This window comes from Bos indicus, chromosome 16 (genome assembly GCF_029378745.1).
Source record: "Bos indicus isolate NIAB-ARS_2022 breed Sahiwal x Tharparkar chromosome 16, NIAB-ARS_B.indTharparkar_mat_pri_1.0, whole genome shotgun sequence".
NCBI lineage: Eukaryota > Metazoa > Chordata > Mammalia > Artiodactyla > Bovidae > Bos > Bos indicus.
The window spans coordinates 69,546,842-69,556,711 of NC_091775.1; the positions used below are offsets into that span (position 1 = coordinate 69,546,842).

The following is a 9,870-nucleotide window of genomic DNA, read 5'->3' on the forward strand; positions in this document are numbered from 1 at the left end:
GCCCGTGCTCCTCAACAAGAGAAGCCACTGCGATGAGAAGCCCACTCACCACAACAAAGAGCAATGCCTGCGGGCCAAAACGAGAGAGCTTGTGTGCAGCAACAAGGACTCAGCGCAGTCAAAAATAAAAATAAATAAATACGTAATAAACACAACCTTCTTTAAAAAGGAAAAAAAAAAAGATCTGCAAACAGAACCAACTCTGACTCCTTTACAAAAACACAACTCCTAAATGAGAGTGGCAGGGAGTCTCAGAAAGCCAGGCTTAGAGGCTATGCTACTGGCACAATGCCCCAATTACACCATAGATTTCCCCTGGTGAAGATGCCACTGTTTTCCATACCTGGGCAAGGGACCCCACAGTTTCCCCCACTGATGCTGTCACTGGATTTCTATCCGACTATCTCTTCTTCCACCCTGACCAGGCTGGATGCCCCACAACACCTGCTGCTTAAGGCCATTAGTTTCTGAGCTGAGGCCTCTCATGAGTGAGTCTGATTGCTAGGGGCTTATGTCACACACCTGAGATACAACTGCAAGGGAAAGGCCAATAACTGACTTCTACCTTGAGGACGGAGTTATCATAGGTTGGGGAAGTTTCCAAACATCAAAAGGTGTTCACAGTTGCCAGAGGCCACAATTTCAAACAGGTATCACATTGCAAACAAGCTATAGCACCCTACTACCAGGCACTGCCTGACGTCTGGGGTGGGATCCAGCGAAACAGCCTCCCATTTGGCCAGACCAAGCTCTTCTCAGTGGGGTCGAAGGATATGCCTGCACCTTTTAATACAACTGGCATGAGGCAACAGTGTGCAAACAGAGAAGTTCTTGTGCAGTATCAGATTATTAGCCTTTAGCTGTGGAAAACACTAGGTCAAGAGTTTAAGCCAAAGCATAGGATCAGTACACAGTTAATATAATTTTGAAGAAATGGATAGATTCAGATAAGCAGCTATTTTGATTCAATAAAGTTGCAGTTTAAACCCTCAAGTTGAGGCAAATTTCAGTTCAGTTCAGTCGCTCAGTCATGTCCGACTCTTTGCGACCCCCATGAATCGCAGCATGCCAGGCCTCCCTGTCCATCACCAACTCCTGGAGTTCACTCAGACTCACGTCCATCGAGTCAGTGATGCCATCCAGCCATCTCATCCTCTGTCGTCCCCTTCTCCTCCTGCCCCCAATCCCTCCCAGCATCAGAGTCTTTTCCAATGAGTCAACTCTTTGCACGAGGTGGCCAAAGTACTGGAGTTTCAGCTTTAGCATCATTCCTTCCAAAGAACACCCAGGGCTGATCTCCTTCAGAATGGACTGGTTGGATCTCCTTGCAGTCCAAGAGCGTCCAAGACGCTCAAGAGTCTTCTCCAATATCACACTTCAGAAGCATCAATTCTTTGGTGCTCAGCCTTCTTCACAGTCCAACTCTCACATCCATACATGACCACAGGAAAAACCATAGCCTTGACTAGACGGACCTTTGTTGGCAAAGTAATGTCTCTGCTTTTGAATATGCCGTCTAGGTTGGTCATAACTTTCCTTCCAAGGAGTAAGCGTCTTTTAATTTCATGGCTGCAGTCACCATCTGCAGTGATTTTGAAGCCCAAAAAAATAAAGTCTGACACTGTTTCCACTGTTTCCCCATCTATTTCCCATGAAGTGATGGGACCAGATGCCATGATCTTCATTTTCTGAATGTTGAGCTTTAAGCCAACTACGGTGCTACAATTTTTCCTCATTGTGTAAATAAATATCAGGCTACACATATGTGATTATGAAGAGAAAGTCACAAGTATAGAGTCGTGGGCTATGGGCTCAGTCTGATATTTATTGGGTGAAGAACTGTATTATGGCTTTAAGATATATTCCAAGGATTTCTTTCATGGCAAAATAGATATTTCTGTCCGTTTCTACCCTCATAAATTATCCAAAAATGGCAGAAAGTGTTAAGAATCTAAACTACAAACTTCATCCTTGGTAAAAAGAGAAGATAGCCAAACCACAATAAATGAAAACTGAAAGCAAGTGAGAGAAGTAGCAAAAACAAAGCAGAGCACAAAATGTTGGTGCCCAGAGATTTGCAACATGAATGATGAATAATGCTCTTTACTCCCAGAAAGCCTCACAAGAAAGGCTCGAGACTCACAGCATGAAGCTTATAACACAAAGGGATGTGAAGAGTTATGGTAAAAAACCTCAGAAAATGGATGAGGATTATATAAGCAATGGTTGAAATGTCTCCTCTCCTTAATCCACCATGAGTAGAAAAAGAACAATCAGAAAATAAGGAAAAAATAAATAATGCACTAAAATAGAAGATACAGCCAAGAAGCACAACAGAATGTAGTGAGAGACTAAATGCTGGACAAAAACAGAAAAACCAGGAAATGAGAAGATGACTTCAAGAGGCCCAGTATTCTATTAACGGAATTTCCAGAGTGAAACAATAAAACAGTTGGGAGGAATTTATCAAAGAAAGACTACTAAAACTTTTCACTTAACTGAACACAGAAGCTTCCAGATTGAAAGCACCCACTAGATACAAAGCTCATTGAATAAAAACAGGTCCATACCAAGGCACATCATTTTGAAAAGTGAAACAATGAAATCATAAATACTTCCAGAGAGGACAAATTGAACCGCATAGAAAGGATGAAAAAGAATGACATTTGACAAGTAATCAACAACATTTAAAGTTAGAAACAATGGAACAATTCCTTCAAGGAGGAAGGAAGATCATTTTGAATTCTAAATCCTACCCCAAATCAAATTATAAATTAGATGTGAAGGTATAATAAACTTCACACACACAATGCCTCAGAAATTTATTTTCCACATACTTTTCTCAAAAACCACCTAAGGGCTACAATGAGATAAGTGGGGAAAAAATCAAAAAAGAAAAAGACATAGGGCATAGGAAGCAAGGAACAGGAAGACACTCAAAGGTAAATCCCAGTATAAACCCCAGGATGCCAAGAAGGCTAGAGAACACCATTCGGATTGAAACAAGAAGGTGAAAAACTCCTTCAAGGGAAACCAAGAATCTGATTGATGACCTCATTCAATTCAAATACAGAAAACTTTATTGAAAAGCCAGGGAAGGAAAAGCCATGAAAGGCAATGAAAATGTAATGGGTACAAAGAAAACTCAAACGAAGAAAGGAGGCAATGATTAACTCTAGGAAAAAAAAATTTTTTAAAGAAAAGAAATTGTAGTATGTTACTGTCTCAGCAGTGAACAGTTTTTTGTATAACAGTCACAAGAATGTAAACCCTTAAGTTTTGATTATCCCAAGTTGTCCTATAACTGTTTTGGAAAGATGGGTGTAAGGACTCAGAGTGTATGTAGGAAGTGAGATGATTGGCAACAAGTCTACGTATATGAGAGCTAATTCTTAATCATCCTTAGTCAGAAATTGAGACAAAGTCTAAAATTGGTTCACCATGAAATAGTATAAACAACATTTAGAAATATGAAGATAAATACAGAAAGAAGCTACTAAAAGACTGTGAATAATTTACCTCTGGAGAGTAGATCAGATGCTAGGAATTAGGGGAGAGATGACCATTTTCATAAGCCTTTAGCACTCTTTCAATATTTGCTTCTTCTTTGTACATTTTTTAAAATTTTATTTTATTTTTAAACTTTACAATATTGTATTAGTTTTGCCAAATATCGAAATGAATCCGCCACAGGTATACATGTGTACCCCATCCTGAACCCTCCTCCCTCCTCCCTCCCCATCCCTCTGGGTCGTCCCAGTGCACCAGCCCCAAGCATCCAGTATCGTGCATCAAATCTGGACTAGCAACTCGTTTCATACATGATATTATACATGTTTCAATGCCATTCTCCCAAATCTTCCCACCCTCGCCCTCTTCAACAGAGTTCATAAGACTGTTCTATACATCAGTGTCTCTTTTGCTGTCTCGTACACAGGGTTATTGTTACCATCTTTCTAAATTCCATATATATGCATTAGTATACTGTATTGGTGTTTTTCTTTCTGGCTTACTTCACTCTGTATAATAGGCTCCAGTTTCATCCACCTCATTATTATTATTTTTGTTTGTTTGTTTTTGTTTTTCCTCATTATTATTAAAATTTAAATTACTTTTAGAAAGATATTCTCAGAGCTAGAGATACATAGTCTTACAACCCATTGGAAAAGCAGTTTAAAGAGCAACAAGGTTATTTTACAAGAGCTGGCGGGGTCAAGTCTGGGCTAAATCCCCCCAGGGCAGGAAGTTCTTTCCCAGCCTAGCTCCTCCCCCACCCTTGGTACTCCTACAGAACCACAGAACCACCTGCGGCTCAGCCTCCTGCAGACTTCCTTCACAGACCCTGCGTCCGCCCGGGCTCTCACCCTGAGCTATGGACTCAACAGCGTGGTTCACTGTCACATGCTCCCTCCACCAGGACACCAGGCCTGTGTCCTGCAGTTTCCAGGTGACTGTGTCAAACCACCAGCTGAATCTGTGTGGCAGAGAAGGATACACAGCCCAGGATTGAAAAGGCGGGAAACAGTCTTCTGAGAAGTCCACCCAAAAGGCCCAGCAGCTTATTTCTTGCGGAAAGCTTTTTAGTAATCACTGAAATTTTGTGCACTAACTCCTGCTTTCTAATGGTTTAAAGGCTCCTCCTGGGGTCTTCATTACGTATCTGATCCTGCCTATTAGCTCAATAAATCTCTAATAATATTAAATACATGCAAGGAAGAATGTTCTGATCTATGTGATGAAAAGCAACTAGCAATTTTTGCCTATCTTATGCACATTAAAGTCAAAAGTTTAGGGGATTTCTGTTTATTAATAAACTTAATATCATTGGAAAATACCCTGAGATGCTGGGAAAGAATGAAGGACGGAGAAGAAGGGGACAACAGAGAACAAGATGGTTGGATAGCATTACCAACTCAATGGACATGAATTTGAGCAAACTCTGGGAGATGGTGAAGGACAGGGAGGCCTAGCGTGCTGCAGTCTACAGGGTCATAGAAAGTTGGACACGACTGAGCAAATGAACAACAAGAAGGAATAAATAGCCTAGCGATATTCCTCCTGGCTTCCCTGGTGGCTCAGTTGGTAAAGAATCCACCTGCAATGCAGAAGGCCCCGGTTTGATTCCTGGGTCAGGAAGATCCGCTGGAGAAGGGATAGGCTACCCAGTCCAGTATTCTTGGGCTTCCCTGGTGGCTCAGCTGATAAAGATTCCACCTGTAATGCAGGAGACCTGGGTTCGATCCCTGGGTTGAGAAGATCCCCAGAAGGGAAAGGCTGCCCACTCAGTACTCTGGCCTAGAGAATTTTATGCACTATACAGTCCATGGGGCCGCAAAGAGTCAGACACGACTGGGGGACTTTCACTTTCATTCTTCCAAGATTTGCTAGGGACAGGAGCCATAGCAGACATGAGGGTGGCCCTGTGATCTGCTGCCTTCTCTCAGTGTGATAGACATCAAGAAGGGCACAAAAGAGCCTGAGAAAGAAGACCCCGCTATTGGTTAGTGAGGCCCTGACACTACAGAAGTAGAGAAGCACCCGCCCTCTTCTGATAAGATGAAGGCTGGGATAAAATGATAATATAATGTGGCAGTGTGTACAATACAATATTGGCTCTAGTATCATATACTATCTCAGCTTTTGTTTGTGCATAAATCTCACTCCTGATATGAGCAGAGGTCCAGAGCCTAGATCTCAAGGTTACACTCACACGATGCACTGAGCCATGGCAGAATCCATAACTATCAGCAAAGTACCCTTCTCCTTTGTTTCCCTGGTCCCAGATTTCACACAGAGATCTAAGTCTTGCAGTTGACTCAGACTGATCATTTTAAGCTGTGGCCCGTAGCTGGTATCCACAGAGCTTTGCTGCGGCACAACTCTTCTCTGAGAAGCCTTTGCAGAGGCATCAGCATTAGATTTGTTTACCCTTCTCATTTACTAGTTTAACATATTCATTCCACAAATGTTTGAGTACTTTAAATGTGAGTACACAGATGAAAATGAGGTTAACTGCCTTCAGTGGGTTCTCAGACTAGTAAGGGAGACAGACTTCAAACAATAGCATATGTAAGTGTGCTAATACAACTACGCTTGGGATCATCAGGGTCAGAGGAGGGGCAAGAACCTCAAGAAGAGAGGTCAGGGGAAAATTGCTGAACTACTGAAGGGTTCAATACTAAGAAATTCTAAAGCATTCTAGAGAGAAGAAATAGAATACAAAAAGGGCAAAAAAGAAAGGGAGGTTATGGCCAGTTTGAAGACCTGAGAGTAAATTGTGTTGTCTAGAGCACAAGGCACCATGCTGGGAGATAAAAGATTTAGAGCACTGAACAGTCTGTATACCGTGCTAAGAATTTGGGCTTTGTAACCTATTACAGATAGGAAGTCAAGGGCTACAGAAATTCAGAATTACATTTTAGAACGATTACTGTAGCATGAAAGTGAAAGATAAACTTTAGTGAGGGACAGAAGAGATTGAAAGTGCAAGTGGGGAGCTGAATTAGGAGGTAAAATGGAAAACCAAACAAATAAAAAACAAACCTAAGATGACGACTATGTGGGTAGAGATGACAGACTTGAGATTTATCCACAGCAGGGCTGTTTCTCACTCCTCCACCGCTGCTGCAGCAGCACTTAAAACTGACCTGCTTGAACTGGTTTTGCCTCCTTACACAGACTGTTGATTGTAATCCAACTGAAACAGCACACAACTTCCTTAAAAGGTTGACTGATTAATCAAACCCTGAGTTATTTTACAGACAGCAATGCACACGTGCAAGATGGGAAATCAGATCTCCAAGATGACCCTAGAACCAAGAATCTGGGGAGCTCAAAGAATAACAACATTGCTACCCATCCCTTTACAAAGCAAGATCCCCATCAATAGGGACCGTGAGGTTTCCAGCAGCAAGAGGACCATCTATGGACTGAATAGAAACTAGCCAATCAGCTTCCAGTTTGTATTCCCCTAACCCTTAAATTTTGCCCCAACCCTGGATGGAATAGACAGATTTGACTCTTCCCTCCTCTCCTTGCTGGTTGACCTCACAATAAAGCCCTTTGCCCCGCGCCCCCCCCCTCCAACCAAAAGCCATAGTATTAGATTCTATGCATGTCGGGCCCTTGCTGGTAACACTGCCACACTGGGGCAAGCCATTATCTCTTGACTGGATTTTCACAAAAGCCTCCCAGCTGGTCTCCCCATTTTCCTCCTCATTTTGCCTTCACCCATTCTCACTCAGCAACCAAAATGATTCTGCTGAAACTTAGATCTGATTATGTAACTCCCCTGATTAAAATCCTCCAATGGCCTGGCATCATACTGCGAATACAAACCAAAGCTCTTTAAATGAGCCTCAAAGTCATACAGCTTTGTCCCGTCTCATCTCACTGACCTCTTCTCCCATTATGCATCCCCAAACACACCAGGTACTCTACTGACTTAGAGATTTTTCCCTTTTACTGGAATGACTTCCCCTAAATATTTCTTCCCTCTCCTCCTTCAAATCTGCCCAAATGCCACCTTCTCCATGAGGGTTTCCTCCTGGAAGAGGGAATTTTCTAGAAAATTACCATCCTTAACTTTCCCTATTCCCTTTCCCCTATTTAATTTTGTCTATGGCTCTTTTTATCTCCCAATATACTATATAATATTTTACTTTATTTTTCATTTATGCTCTTCATTTCATCCTGGACTATAAGTTCCATGTGGGTAGTTTTGGTCATGGCTATGTATCTGCAGTGCCTAGAAAGATGCCTGGTACATAGCAGGTACTCAAGAGATATTTATTAAATGAATAAACATCTAGGAAGTGAAATCAGTCAGACTTGTTGACTGATAAAACAGAAGGGTTAGGAGAAGGAAAGAGTCTCAGTTGCTTTATAGGCTTTCCATTTGTCTGACTGGGAAGATAAGTGATACCATTTAGTAAAACAAGAATCAGCAGATACTGTAATTAGCTCTATTTTTGACAGATTGCCTTGGAGGTAACAGGGGAACCATTTGAGCCAGGTATCAATTATTGTCTCTGAGCCCCTAAATCCACCCTTCCTTGCTTTGTGTACAAAAGCAACCCCTGTAGACAAATATCCTTTACGAGCTGACTCGGTGTTAGGGTTTATCAGCAGACAGCACTGGAGGGACCCTTTGAGACCAAAGCAGCAGAAGTGAATCAGCATGTAGAAGGCCCAGGGCACTCACCTCAGAACCCCTCTCAGATCAGCTCCCATGCCCTCTGACAAGTTTTTCTCTTTCCTCTGACAGCCAAAATCTCCAAAGGGGCTGAGTCAGCCCTGGGAGGGAGGAAGGTAGCTTTTTTAAATTCTGAATTTCTTACATTTTTGCTCTTCCACAGCCCTAGAGGTAGTAGTTGCTTTCTGCATTTAATAATCTTCTACTTTTAGAGACTTACATTTCCTTTTGCTTCCCTAGTGGCTCAGATGGTAGAGAATCTGCCTGTAATGCAGAAGACCCAGGTTTGATCCCTGGGTTGGGAAGTTCCCTTGGAAAGAAGGGCATGGCAACCTACTCTAGTATTCTTGCCTGGAGAATTCCATGGACAGAGGAGCCTGGTAGGCTACAGTCAGTTTTTTTCTATTAAATAACCTCTTATTTAAATTGCTGGTATATTTTCTATCTCCTAACTGGACCCTAACCAACACAACATCCAAGTGGAGATGCCTCTTAATGAGCTGTAGATGAAGCTTTAAAGAGACATTTAAACAGGAGATTTATATGTGGAAGTCTCCAGAATACTGCTGGAATTTAAACCAAAGAGTAGATGATTAATCTGGAGAGGATAAACAGCAAAGATATCATGGGCTAAAGAGGGAGCCCTGGGTCACCATCACTAGGGCTTAGGGAGAGGCAGAGTTAGGAAAAGTGTAAAACTGGACAGTCAGGGAAAGGCGGAATTGGGAAAGTCAAGTGGAAAATAAGAAAAAGCCAAGAAACTGTCTCAGAGACAGAAAATCAAGAGAAGCCAGAGGCAGAGAGGGTTTCAAACAGAGCTTGATCAATAATGCAAATACTACAGGAAACTCAATTAAGTTAACTGGAAACATAAAATGAAGTTAGGACTAATCTTTTCAAGAACAATTTTAGTACAGTGGTTTGAGAAGTCAATAAAAAGAGAGGAAGCAGGCATGACAGATGTAAGCCACTCTTTTACTAAACTTGAAAGATTAGGCTGCTAGAAGGGTTCAGTTCAGTTCAGTCGCTCAGTCGTGTCCGACTCTTTGTGACCCCATGAATCGCAGCACACCAGGCCTCCCTGTCCATCACCAACTCCCGGAGTCCATTCAAACTCATGTCCATCGAGTCAGTGACGCCATCCAGCCATCTCATCCTCTGTCGTCCCCTTCTCCTCCTGCCCCCAATCCCTCCCAGCATCAGGGTCTTATCCAACGAGTCAACTCTTCGCATGAGGTGGCCAAAGTACTGAAGTTTTAGCTTTAGCATCAGTCCTTCCAATGAACACCCAGGACTAATCTCCTTCAGAATGGACTGGTTGGATTTCCTTGCAGTCCAAAGGACTCTCAAGAGTATTCTCCAGCACCACAGTTTAAAAGCATCAATTCTTCAGCACTCTGCTTTCTTCACAGTCCAACTCTCACATCCGTAAACGACTACTGGAAAAACCATAGCCTTGACTAGATGGACCTTTGTTGGCAAAGCAATGTCTCTGCTTTTGAATATGCTATCTAGGTTGGTCATAACTTTCCTTCCAAGGAGTAAGCGTCTTTTAATTTCATGGCTGCAGTCACATCTGCAGTGATTTTGGAGCCCAAAAAAATAGTCGGACACTGTTTCCACTGTTTCTCCATCTATTTCCCATGAAGTGATTGGACCAGATGCCATGATCTTCG

At 42.3% G+C, this 9,870-nt stretch overlaps 1 non-coding gene across 1 annotated transcript; it reads left to right on the forward strand.

Moving 5' to 3' along the window:
* The first annotated feature begins 8,427 nt into the window (after window positions 1-8,427).
* On the forward strand, window positions 8,428-8,499 carry TRNAY-GUA (transfer RNA tyrosine (anticodon GUA)). The gene has a single exon. It is a non-coding gene; the product is annotated as a tRNA-Tyr (tRNA).
* Window positions 8,500-9,870: the final 1,371 nt, after the last annotated feature.